This window comes from Zingiber officinale, unplaced genomic scaffold (genome assembly GCF_018446385.1).
Source record: "Zingiber officinale cultivar Zhangliang unplaced genomic scaffold, Zo_v1.1 ctg246, whole genome shotgun sequence".
In the NCBI taxonomy this organism is placed as follows: Eukaryota; Viridiplantae; Streptophyta; class Magnoliopsida; order Zingiberales; family Zingiberaceae; genus Zingiber; species Zingiber officinale.
In genome coordinates, this window is record NW_024589918.1 from 39100 (window position 1) to 52541 (window position 13442).

A 13442-nucleotide genomic window follows, 5' to 3' on the forward strand; every position below is an offset into this window, starting at 1 on the left:
GTCTTATTATTTATTACATCCATACAATGATTTATTGTTCTCTCTTCCAAACTGAATGTTTTTATTTCTTCTTTATATTTATTATCTAATCTCTACATACAAGTTTCAAGGATCTTTGAGTATTGAACTTTCCAATAACAAGCATCCAAACATGTGCATTGTTCATCGAAAAATTGCATTTATTCTTGGGCAGTGGGCTTTTGAGGTTGTAAATTTTTCTATTAATAGTTTGAGGACATTGATCATCTTATTGAGGCACAAGGTATGTGTTTAAATTGTGTTTCTTCATTTTGTATTTTCAATTGCTTTTATTTTTTAGTGGTTGTAAAATTTGAGATTAATGTTTCTTCCATGACTACTTTCAGATATTTTAGAACCAAATATAATGTGGTAAATTGTAGTGTAGCCAAATCATGTCATGTATAGATAGATATTAGTTTTATCTTGGTGGGCATAAAACAACATGTTTTTAGGTTATAGAATTTTTTTGGTATGACTTGGATGTACTAGTTACTGCTTTAAAAATTCTATAGCTGAAGAAATATCCTTGTTTCAAGAAATATCCTTGTTTCAGTGTTTTTTTTTTGTGCTTTTCTTTCAAGAAAGTGTTGTATCTGTGTATTCTTTTTTTTGCTGATTTATGCTCCATTTTATTTTTGTGTGTTATCAATTGTCAAATTTATTCTTCAGGCTTTAGCTTTGCAATGTTCATGATATTTTGTATCTTGCAAAAGATTTGCTTAGAGTAATTTTGTAAACATTTGAGATGAAGGTATGCTCCATGTATTTTATGTTAGAGTATCACTTTTGCCATACTAGTTGCTCTATCATCCATCATTTTCAATTAAAATAATTCTGAAGCATATAAACATGTTTAATCATAATGTCTATATATTTTAAAAAATAATTGTACACATGACATCGTGTGATAGGTGATATTTACTGCTGACATAAGCTCCGTTGGTATTAACAAAAAAAAAGGAGCTCCGTTACAATCTAATAATAACTATTAGTACATGGTCACCTAAAAAAAAGAATTATTCTATTTAATATAGCAAGATAAAAAGTACATATTGCTTTTGATGATTAAAATGAGCCAAGGCTTTGGACAGTATGCCAATTTACTCTAATCCTAATCTAGTAGAAGCTTACATGTTCATCTAATCTCTTATGTTGGTTAATGCATTAATTTTAAATACTAAGTTGAAGAGACTTAACATGAGACCATATCATATGGTACTCCATTCACCTGCTTTGTCTGATTGTTTGAAGTTACATTTTCATGTAGAGTCGGCATTTAGAAGTCTAGTTACCATGTGACGAGTATGGAAATGTTGTGCTTTGTAGTAGAGATTGCAGTGTTCAGAGGAGGCACCAAAAGGCAAGCTTCTATTCACTTTTCATCTTACTTTTAATTTGATAAATTCTCAGAACCATTTCCTTATGGTCTGGAGTTTGGGAGTATATTTACTAATGCCCTCTCTATTTTCAACATAGAAGTAGTTTCTGAATATTCTCCCTTTCTAGCTTGTCTTTGGCCTCTCATTTTACAATCATAACTTAGATTCAAAGGAAAAAAGCTCAATCCATCTTCAAGACAAATTTTTAACTGAAATTTATAAACATATTAACAGATTCATGGCCAACAAATTTATCACAATAACTATTCTAGCATGAGATTATCCTCTTTCATAACTTTATTTTCAAACTAAAAAAAAACTTCAGTTTGTCATTCTTCTTCCCGAATAAACTTTTTATTTTTTGAATCTAAAATGACTGAATGACTTTATTGACAACTCAATAAATTGTTACCAGATTATTGAGGAAAATGTGTAGGTTATGTTGGTGCCACTACAGTTGAGTATCTTTATAGCATGGAAACTGGTGAATACTACTTTCTAGAGCTCAATCCTAGATTATAGGTTTGTTGATATACACACTGTAAACTGCAGATGGTTTATTCAAAATTTTCTATAGATTTTTTTTTGTTTTTTTAAATTATTTTTGTAGGTTGAACACCTAACTAAGTGGATTGCTAATCTAAACTTGCCTATGTCTTAAGTTGCTGTAGGGATGGGAATACCTCTTTGGCAAATTCCAAGTGAAAATTTTATAACCCATATGGTTAACAAACTATCCATTTATTTATGATGTTTACTATTCTTATCTCATAATGTTTGCTTGAATTGAGAAATCAAACAGTTTTATGGAATGAATAATAAAGGAGGTTATGATGCATGGAAGAAAACATCTATTCTAGCAACTCCTTTTGACTTTGATAAGGCTGAGTCTGTCTGGCCTAGAGGACACTGTGTAGCTGTTCATGTCACTAGTGAGATCCAGATGATGGGTTCAAGCCTAAGAGTGGAAAAGTGCAGGTGATACTTTTGAGAAATATATTATCGTGTCGTGTTATACATTCATAAAGATTTGATTAAATATTTGATTTCTCTTATCTTGATATATGCAGGAATTGAGTTTTAAAAGCAAACCTAACACAAGGGCGTAGTTCTCTGTCAAGGTTTGCTTTCTAAGAAATCTTAAGAGTTTTTTTACATTTAATCTATAAATATTATGCTTGTCTTCTGTTTACGGGGAAATACTACAATCAATCACTATTGCTTCAAACTCCAGACAAAGAGTTGGCAAATCTTTATTCAATATTTTAGTCTGACCAAGATAGAATTTTTTTTTGTTACTACATATTACTAATTTAGTCTATGAGATCCACATGTAACTAATGAAGTTTTTTTTTAAATTTTTTTATCAGTATAATTTTTACTTCTTTTTGCTAGTCTATGTTTTTTGATTTCTTCATCTAGACAATATGGATAGACGGTTGGATTGCTGATTTATAGTGAATTTGGAACATATCTTTGTGACTTGTATAGTGCTTACTATATAGAAAAGAAAAACCTTCTATTATCTAAATATAGAAGTGCTAAGTCCTTTAAGTAACATCCATTTTGCATGATTTGCAGTCTGGAGGTGGCATTCATGAGTTCTCTAATTGGCAATTTGGTATGGATCATCTGAAATTGACCAAGTGCATCCTAATTAAAGTTTTTAATTTTATGGTTGACCGTAAATGGTTGACATATATGTTTTGGTTTTTGGCAAACTTCTCAACTTATTTTAGGCCATGTTTTTGCATTTGGAGAGTATAGAGCTTTCACAATAGCTAATATGGTTCTTGGGCTGAAAGGGATACAAATTCGTGAGAAATCCACACAAATGTTGACTACACAATTGATCTCCTCAATGTAAGATATTTCGAAATGACATTTCTCTACTTCTATACACGTGTTCATCCTCTGCAATTGTAGGCTTCAGATATAGAGACAATAAGATCCACACAGGTTGGCTAGATAGTAGAATTGTTATGAGGGTCCGTGCTGAGAGACCACCTTGGTACCTTTTAGTTGTTGAAGTCCTACTTTATGTATGTTTCATTAAGTCACTTTTTCTCTACTATATAACTCAAAATTTCCAAATTCAACATTTCTCTTGTCTGTAATCCTTAGCAGTGCATCCATTGCCTTGGAGCATGTAGGTTATCTTGAAAAAGGGCAAATCATATCCCACTTAGTATGTGTTTTCCTTATCCTATAACTAATTGCAGGACCTAGATGCTTTCTAATCTTTAAATGTTGGAATTTAGTAGTTAGACATTATTTTTTTGTCTCTCTTAAAGATGAATGATTTAGAGATTGAAGCTGAAATTCATACTTTGAGAGATGGTGGTGTCCTGATGCAGGAAAGAGTTTTCTTTTTTATGTTACTACATCTATCCAAGCTAACCTTATGCTTTCATTTAACTCAATGAACAACACCGTTATTTTTACCGATTGCTCATACTTTGTTGTTATTGAGCATTTTGATGAGAAGTATTATTTAGATCCTTGAGAAGTACAAATTTTTGATTTCACATGCAGCTCTATATTGTTGGTGCAACCTTAGGTCAAGGTTGACCTGGTTGACCCGACTCGAGTTGACGTGACTCGAGTTGTATTTTGATGTTTGACTTGGGAAGATTGTCGGTGCAACCTTAGGTCAAGGTTGACCTAGTTGTGTTGCATGTTGATGTTTGACACTCGTGAGAGAGTTCTATTCTTGATGTGGGACAAGAATAGATGTTTGGGAGATTATTGGTGCAACCGTAGGTCAAGGTTGACCTGGTTGACCTGATTCGGGAAAAGTCCAAGTATGGAGACTTGGCACGGAAAAGTCAGCTATTTCGAAAAGTCCAAGTATGGAGACTTGGCAAAAAGTCCAAGCGAGGAGCTTGGCACGGAAAAGTCCATGCTTGGCATGCAAAAAGTCCAAGTATGGAGACTTGCATCGGAAAGTCCTAACTGGATGTTAGCGGTTGGAAAGTCCGTGAGTGAAGCTAGGCGTGGAAAGTCCTAACTGGATGTTAGGCAATGGAAAGTCCAGTGAGGAAGCCAGCGGTGAGAAAGTCCTAACTGGATGTTAGGCGGTGTGGAAATCCTGGTGAGAAGCGGTGAAAGTCCGGTGAGTGAAGCCGTGCAAGGAAAATCCAGATGGATCGAGGATGATCGGACACGGTGTTGGAAAGTCCAAGTAGGTCAAAGGATTGACCGGACACTGGTGGGGAGTCCTAGCAGGTCGAGGTGACCGGATGCTAGGGATGAAGTACCAATAGGTCAAGGTTGACCGGATATTGGTTCGAAGTCTTGGGACTTGGTTTGGGCAAAAACGATCGGTCACCGGATCGATCCGGTGATACTGTTGCTCGATCGGCGGTGACCGATCGATCAAAGCTCTCGTTCTTGATCGATGCGGTGACCGATCAGATTAGTTCCCGATCGGCCGCCGCACCGATCGACAACCATCGAGGCGCAGCAGTTCGGGAGAAGAGCTGATCTGCGGACCGATCGAGGAGGTTCCCGATCGTGGACCGATCAGAGCTTCTGATCGGTCCATGGACCGATCGGGAGAAGCGAAGTTAGGGAATGGATCGGTCTGTGGACCGATCCACATGGAGCCTGATCGGTCCACAGACCGATCCAGGCACTAGCCGTTGCGACACAACGGCTAGATTTCTTCTGTGTTTTCTTCGCTTTCTTCGCAGGTTATAAAAGGAGGGCTGCTGCTGCGAGCCTCCTTCTTCTTCTTCTTCTTCCTCCTTCCGGTTGCTAAGTGCTGCTGTGCTTGAGCTTTGTTGAGCTCGTCCAAAGCTTCGCGTGAGCTTTCGGCTGGGTCACCTGCTGTTGTAGGCGCTTGGAGCTGTTGCTTCATCCAGTCGACAAGAAGGCAAGCTAGGGTTATTACATTCTTGTATTGTACTTAGTTTCTTGCTGTATTCTTGTACTTCTGTTTATCTTGCTGTTGCAAGACATTGTGGCGAGGTTTCTCCACCCAGAAGGAGTTTGATTTAGCCGGTTTTCCGGGGACTCATCCACCGACGGATTGATAGGCTTCGTCCACCTTACGGACACGCCGAGGAGTAGGAGTTTCATCTCCGAACCTCGTTACATCGACGAGTTTGAGGTTTGATCTTTCCGCTTTCGTTTCTTTGTTTTATTTTCCGCTGCGCTAACCCTTATTGTAGAAAGAAACGAGAAATTTGGGGTCGGCTATTCACACCCCCCTCTCTAGCCGCGTACAAAGGATCCTAACAAGTGGTATCAGAGCGAGGCCGCTCTTCATCGGATCAACACCCGTGGGAGCAAAGCTAGAGAATGGATCTCTATGGAGAAGATGTCACCATTCCACCCTTCTACGAATGCGGCGACTTCGCGTATTGGAAGGTAAGGATGAAGTACTTTCTTATGACTAACATAATGAATTGGTTTTGTGTACAAGAAGGTTTTACTCCTCCGGTGGATAAGGAAGGAAAACCACTTGAGAAGAAGGAGTGGACAAGAGAACAAATTCACAAATCCGAAATCAACGAAGAGGTAACGAGAATAATTGAATTTTCATTGCCTACTAACATCTTGTGTAAGATAGGTTACAACAATGCCAAGGAATTATGGGATAACTTGGCCAAGTACCATGAGGAGAGCTCCACTTCAAGCCATGGAGAGGAGCCTAGTGAGCCAAGTAGCTCACATCATGGAGGGAGCAAATTAGAAGTTGAGGGTTACTCAACATCTAAGGACGAAGAGGAGGAAAGTTCTTCTTCAAGTTCGGAGCAAGAAGAAGAAGCTTCTACCTCCGAAAGAGATGAAGAAGAGAGCTCGCATCCACCCTCAACCCTAGGTAACTCGAGCAATTTAAGTTCAATTAAATTACACATTATGTGCTTTGAGTGTAGGGAACATGGACATTACAAGAGTAAGTGTCCAAAGAGGGTAAGAAAGACTCCACCGGCGCCAAAGGTCAAGGAAGCCGAAGTCCCGATACGCAAAGGCAAGGAGCACGTGGTGTGCTTCCAATGCAAGCAAAGGGGACACTATAGGAGCCAATGTCCGAGGGGGAGGCAACCTCACAAGGGCAAGAGACCGGGCACATCGATAGGGGGAGCTAAGGCAAACCCTAAGGTAACCTCTAAGGTTCATTATTGCAATTCTAATAAAACTCATGCTAGTAGTTTTGTTGCAATTGTTAATAATGATAAGCATGTTAACTTTAGGAACCAATACATGTGCTTAGGAGCTAAACATGTTAGCCTAGGTAAGGATAACACTAGAAATACCAACCCTAGGATTAACGCTTCTAAAGTTAAGGAAAACCTAGGTAGAAATCCCAAGAAGACTAGACACATGCCTAGGAATATCTCAAGAGAAAATGACAAATTAAAACTTGAGGTATTAGAGAGGGAAAATCAAGTCTTGAGGTCAAGACTTGATAATTTAGAAAAGGCTCTTAAAAACATGGAGAAGTCATCTCTAGGGTTTAAGAGTCAAAAACCCAAGTCCAAGGACAAGAAAGGTTTGGGTCACAAACCTAAGTCCCAAATGGTCAAGCCCACTTACCACAATGTTCCATTTGATTATGGAACAAAACCTAGGGCTAGGAAGACCATTACCAAGGTTACAAGGGGAGTCACCCCTATAGTTGACCTTGATGAGACCCAAATGACCAAGGCTTCAAAGCCTAAGAGGGTCATTAGGAGGGTTGCTAGGGAAGTTATCCCTAGTGAATATTTAGTGAACCCAATGAGCTCTAATAGGTATTGGGTTCCTAGGAGCATTTTCTCTACCCCATAGATGGGTTAGAGAGTGTCAACTCCAATTAGAAGGGTAGTTAACCCAACTTTGAGGAAATTGACACTCAAAGAGCATTTTCAAGGTTTTGATAACCTTTGAAAATGAAAAAGGATTATTATTTACTCCTTAAAGAGTAAATTGTGCCATATTTGAAAAATATCGATTTTAATCTTATTTGGGACAATTTAAGAAAACCTAGAGAAATACCATAATTGGGATTTTGGTTGTCTCTTAGGGATATATGGGCAATCTAGGGTTAGATTCTAAGTTAGCTAAGGCTAAGGATACTTAGATAGGGAATTTAGGTATTTTATTTGTGCTAACTTGCCATGATTGGTTGCCATATGCCATGCCATGACATCATATTTATTTTATTATCATTTGAAATGTCATGATAATGCTTAGATTATCTATATGTCATGTGTTAGTTTCGTTTCAAACTTTATGCCATGTCATCATCTCTTGCATTAGTAATCAATTGAATTGATTTAAGGATGAAAAACACACTTTGATATTGAGATCAAATTTGTGTTTAGAAAGTGTATGAGACCTTAGTCTAAGATACCTAAACCCATATCTCACATCAAAATTGACTTGGATGTGTTTGATACACTTTAGATGTGTGTGAGATATTAGGATCATGAGTTAGGATCAAGGTGCATAGTCCTTGTACCTAGATGACTCTAATTCAAGAAATTAAGGATCATAGGGAAAGCTTGTGTACAAGTCATGTACATCTAGCCCTAAGATTATGGTCCTAAATTCAAATGGTTTTAAAATCATTTTGAAATTGATTTGGAAAACCTTGATGAAGCCATCTTAGTGATTGCATTCATCATTGAACATTGTGATACAAAGTTGACTTAACTTTGAACTATTTCAAAGTTTTTGAACTTTGTATCAAGATTGAAAAATGGAAACTATTTTCATAGAAAATTATTTTTCCGTGATAGTATATGGTATGAGGAGTGTATCCTCAAAATTTTACGATTTTTGGAATTTTCTGGAATTTATTAGGAGTTTCTGAATTTCCGGGAAGGGAAATCAGAAATCTCTGATTTCAGAGTGTGGATCGGTCACCGGACCGATCCAGGGAAGTTCTGATCGGTCTGGTGACCGATCAGTGATGATCGGTCCGGGGACCGATCCATGGGGTTTCTGATCCGTGCCAGTTTCTGATTTTCAGCTGTTGGTCTGAAATTTCAGCTGGAAGTTGGGTTTTGTGGATTTCTAAAGGTTTAGAACTCTCAAAGACATTGTTGGTGCAATGGTCAAGGGGGAGTTGACCTTTAGGGGGAGTTTTACCTAATTGTCAAGAGGAGTTGACTTTTAGGGGGAGTTTGTACTCCTTAAGACTTTTGAGGATTAGTGATATGGGATTATCACTAAGTTGATTGTTGAGTTTAGTATCAAGGGGGAAATTAAGAGTTTCAAATGAAAGGTATGGGACTTTCATTAGGAAGAAACTCTTGACCTTGATACCCTCCTTTTTCTTTTTGATGTGTGTCAAAAAGGGGAGAGTAGTCATTGGAGAATTATTGGAGAACCCAAGTTAGGTTATCGGGTTAACCTAAGCTAGGGGAAGAATGTCAAGGAATGTTCAAGGAAGAACATTGGAATTCTTTTTGATGTGTGTCAAAAAAGGGGAGAATTATTGGGGAACCCAAGTTAGGTTATCGGGTTAACGTTCAAGGGAGAATATTGGAGTTTGGAAAGAATGTTCAAGGAAGAACATTGGAAAACCTGAGTTAAGGTTTAACCTAACTTGATTATGGTTTTGTCAAACATCAAAAAGGGGGAGATTGTTGGTGCAACCTTAGGTCAAGGTTGACCCGACTCGAGTTGACGTGACTCGAGTTGTATTTTGATGTTTGACTTGGGAAGATTGTCGGTGCAACCTTAGGTCAAGGTTGACCTAGGTGTGCATGTTGATGTTTGACACTCGTGAGAGAGTTCTATTCTTGATGTGGGACGAGAATAGATGTTTGGGAGATTATTGGTGCAACCGTAGGTCAAGGTTGACTGGTTGACTGATTCGGGAAAAGTCCAAGTATGGAGACTTGGCATGGAAAAGTCAAGCAGGGAGCTTGGCATGGAAAAGTCCAAGTATGGAGACTTGGCGGAAAAGTCCAAGCAGGGAGCTTGAAAAGTCCAGTATGGAGACTTGGCTGGAAAAGTCCAAGTATGGAGACTTGGCAGGGAAAGTCCTAAGGATGTGAGACGGTGAAAGTCCAGTGAGTGAAGCTAGGCGGTGGAAAGTCCTAACTGGATGTTAGGCGATATGGAAAGTCCCGTGAGTGAAGCGGTGAGAAAGTCCTAACGGGATGTTAGGCGGTGTGGAAATCCTGGTGAGTGAAGCGGTGAAAGTCCCGTGAGTGAAGCCGGGAAAATCCAGATGGATCGGGGATGATCGGACTTCGGTGTTGAAAGTCCAAGTAGGTCAAAGATTGACCGGACACTTGGCGGGGAGTTCTAGCAGTCGAGGGAGTGACCGGATGCTAGGGATGAAGTACCATAGGTCGAGGTTGACCGGATATTGGTTTGAAGTCTTGGGACTTGGTTTGGGCAAAAAGCACTGATCGATCACCGGACCGATCAGGATCTCTCTGGATCGGTCCCCAGATCGATCAGTAAGCTCACAGGATCTGGTGACCGATCAGATTAGTTCTGATCGATGCCGGCACCGATCGACAACGATCGAGGCGCAGAAGTTCGGGAGAAAGCGATCGGTCTACGGACCGATCAGAGTTTGGGTCTGTGGACCGATCAGGAGCTTCCCTGATCGGTCCATGGACCGATCAGAGACGGAACAGAAGCGAAGTTAGGGAATGGATCGGTCTGTGGACCGATCCACATGGAGCTTGATCGGTCCACAAACCGATCCAGGCACTAGCCGTTGCGACACAACGGCTAGATTTCTTCTGTGTTTTCTTCGCTTTCTTCGCAGGTTATAAAAGGAGGGCTGCTGCTGCGAGCCTCCTTCTTCTTCTTCTTCTTCCTCCTTCCGGTTGCTAAGTGCTGCTGTGCTTGAGCTTTGTTGAGCTCGTCCAAAGCTTCGCGTGAGCTTTCGGCTGGGTCACCTGCTGTTGTAGGCGCTTGGAGCTGTTGCTTCATCCAGTCGACAAGAAGGCAAGCTAGGGTTATTACATTCTTGTATTGTACTTAGTTTTCTTGCTGTATTCTTGTACTTCTGTTTATCTTGCTGTTGCAAGACATTGTGGCGAGGTTTCTCCACCCAGAAGGAGTTTGATTTAGCCGGTTTTCCGGGGACTCATCCACCGACGGATTGATAGGCTTCGTCCACCTTACGGACACGCCGAGGAGTAGGGGTTTCATCTCCGAACCTCGTTACATCGACGAGTTTGAGGTTTGATCTTTCCGCTTTCGTTTCTTTGTTTTATTTTCCGCTGCGCTAACCCTTATTGTAGAAAGAAACGAGAAATTTGGGGTCGGCTATTCACACCCCCCTCTCTAGCCGCGTACAAAGGATCCTAACATATATCTCCTGGGCAAACATATCTTAAAATATTTGTACGACTAAGCAATCAATTATAAAATATTTTAATTTGTTTACAATCATATCTTAAAAATGCATTTTCTCCCATGATACTAGTACCCATATGTGAATGTTATAAGCTCATCAACATAGAATTGCCCATATGTGGGAAAATAAGGAAACTTATCTTCTTTAGGATTTTATGTGATCTTATATGATGTATGTGAAAGGGAACTCAATAAGATATTAAAACATAATTAGCATGAGTTAAACTTCATAAAAGGAAACAAAGCATGATGTATGCTGTGAAATTTCACAGGTTGTTATTTTGATTGCCTCTAATTGAGGGATTTCTAAGTTTATTTTTATCCACAATTATGAAGACAAAGTAATCAACTGCAGTAATCTTAACAGAATTTAGTGTGTATGATTTTTACAATATCTGTACTATTTTCTATAATTTTTGTAAAAAGGAATAAGTAAAACATAGCTAGTAATTGTTCCTGAATTATTTCAAAAAAGAAAAAGCTGTATAGGAGAGGCTTGTGGAGTCTTTGGTGAGTCTTGTGAAGTCTTATGAGTATTGTGCGATCTCTTTTCAAATAGTATCTATCTGTCAAGGAATTGTTCAGTGATAAAATTCGGTTAATTGGATATCCGATGATAAAATTCCATTCGGTTAAAAATTACCAAGTAGCAAATATTTCATTAACAAGATCTGATTATAAGTTATTATATGGTAAAATGAACAAACAGTTACCATTTGGTACAATATTCTCAAATTGACTTATTTACATTTGTGGTTCATGACATCAAAATTTTTGCCGTGTAACCCTTATGTTAACTTTTCAATGAAATTGTTCAATTCTTTTTTTGTACAGGCTGACATCATAGAACAACTCCGGCTTCAACACAAGAAGGATCTTCTCCGGGTGGTAGACAGGTTTGAATCACATTACTGCTTTTGAAGTACTATAAAATTTTAATATTTGCAACGATGACGTGCAATATTTGCTACTTGAAGGGTATGAAAAATAAGAACAAGCTAATACTTATATTCATGGAAGCATAGGTTTATCCCAACCTTAATCCCTACCATGATATGCTAATTCGTTTCTCTGCTCTTAATCATTCAAGTTACTCCAAGGTCTGCTTATGTCTTAAGTAATATAAGTTGCTCTATTTGAGAGGACATTATTATTTATTGTGCTTGACATAATTAATTGCTCCAGTTGGCATTGAAAAGCTAGCCAACTTCGTGAGAAAACTAAACTTAGTGAGTTACAGACAACATCGCGAGAAATTTATCCGAACTTGCAATGTTTACTGAAGATGGAGAACCCTTTAGGAGGAAGATGGCTATTGATGAGATCATAGAAGATCTTGTCTGTGCTCCATTAGCTATGGAGGATGCACTTATAGCTCTCTGTGATCATTCTAATCCTACCCTTCAAAGAAGGGTTGTCAACACATATATATGTAGAGTATACCAGGTTAAACTTCATAAGCGTGAATGACAGACAACACTTGGTCATTTTTCTGACTAGTGACTTCTTTTGCAACCCTATATCATCAAGGACAGTATCCTGATGTAATGGCACCATTCTGGTCTGATGGCATCATTGAAATTTTACCAAGAACATATAGAGAAGAGATGGGGGGGGGGGGGGGGAGGGAAATCATTAAATCTCTTTAGCTTCTGACATCATTAACTTGCATTGCCTTGAAAGAGACATCTCTGTTTTGTGGATTCTGGTATTGAAATCACAAATGAGCTCCCTCCTCGTGTTGACAAAGGCAATATGATTCATATCGCTTTGATTGGCAGTAACAACCAGATGAGTACTTTACTGGACAGATACAATATGAACCAATTTTTCGGGTTCCTCCCTTTTCCCCTCGACTCGTTGCGTGAAGAGGAGCTACAGCGACAGCGAGCTATGATGGGCACCGGGGGCAAGGTACCAATCCCGCTTCCTGCTCCCTGTTTTTTTTTCCCGATGCCAGAAATCTTGCTTCGTGTTGTGGGATTTGGGCATTTTTGTTCGATGCCCTAGTGTTGTGATTGGCTGCTTATTGTAGTGATTCTCATAATTGCGCGTTTATGTCCCATTTCATTTTGTTTTTGTTTCCTTTTCTTGGTTTGTACTGGGTACTAGAGACATTTGTGCAAACATTCACTTTGTTTTTTATCGCTTCTTTACCTTTTAAATTCATGTTATTTTCCGAGAGTTAATGTAACTTTTGTTTTATTGCTTCTTTTCCTTTGAAATTCATGTTATTTTCTGCGAGTTAATGTAACTTTTGTCACACAAGTTGATGTAATTTTACTAGGTTCCCAACGTATGCATGTGTTTGTTTCTTTGACTTAGGACGTATGGGTTTGGTTATTGCAAGTATCTTTTGTGTTGTGGTAATTTTTTTTTCGGATCTAGAGTGCCTGGATTTCTCTTAACTGCATTTTTACTCATTTTTACAGCTCACATTATGTGGTACAGATTTGTGAGGAATCCTTCAATCAAGAAAGTTTGTCTTATCAATTTTCTATATATTTACATTATGTGAATGAATATTTCTTGTTGAATTTTCCAAATCTAAATATGTTTGCTATACCTTTTTAGAGAGCTATAACTTGGTGATAATTCCTAGTGTGAGTGGGTGGGTTAAGTTATAAACTCTACCCAGATGCTTCCATTTAAATTATTGTGGAAGTCTCTTAATAATGCAGGATTTGTGAATAATGTGTGTTAAATTTACTTTAGAGTTTT

General features: G+C 38.6%; 1 long non-coding RNA gene and 1 pseudogene across 1 annotated transcript; both read left to right on the forward strand.

The window, feature by feature from the left end:
* Nucleotides 1-621: 621 nt before the first annotated feature.
* LOC122037219 lies at nt 622-11734 on the forward strand. The gene is made up of 3 exons (XR_006127582.1): nt 622-2378; nt 2471-2521; nt 11556-11734. It is a non-coding gene; the product is annotated as an uncharacterized LOC122037219 (long non-coding RNA).
* Nucleotides 11735-12029: 295 nt separating this feature from the next.
* LOC122037223 overlaps nt 12030-13442 on the forward strand; it is a 28914-nt pseudogene continuing 27501 nt past the window's right edge.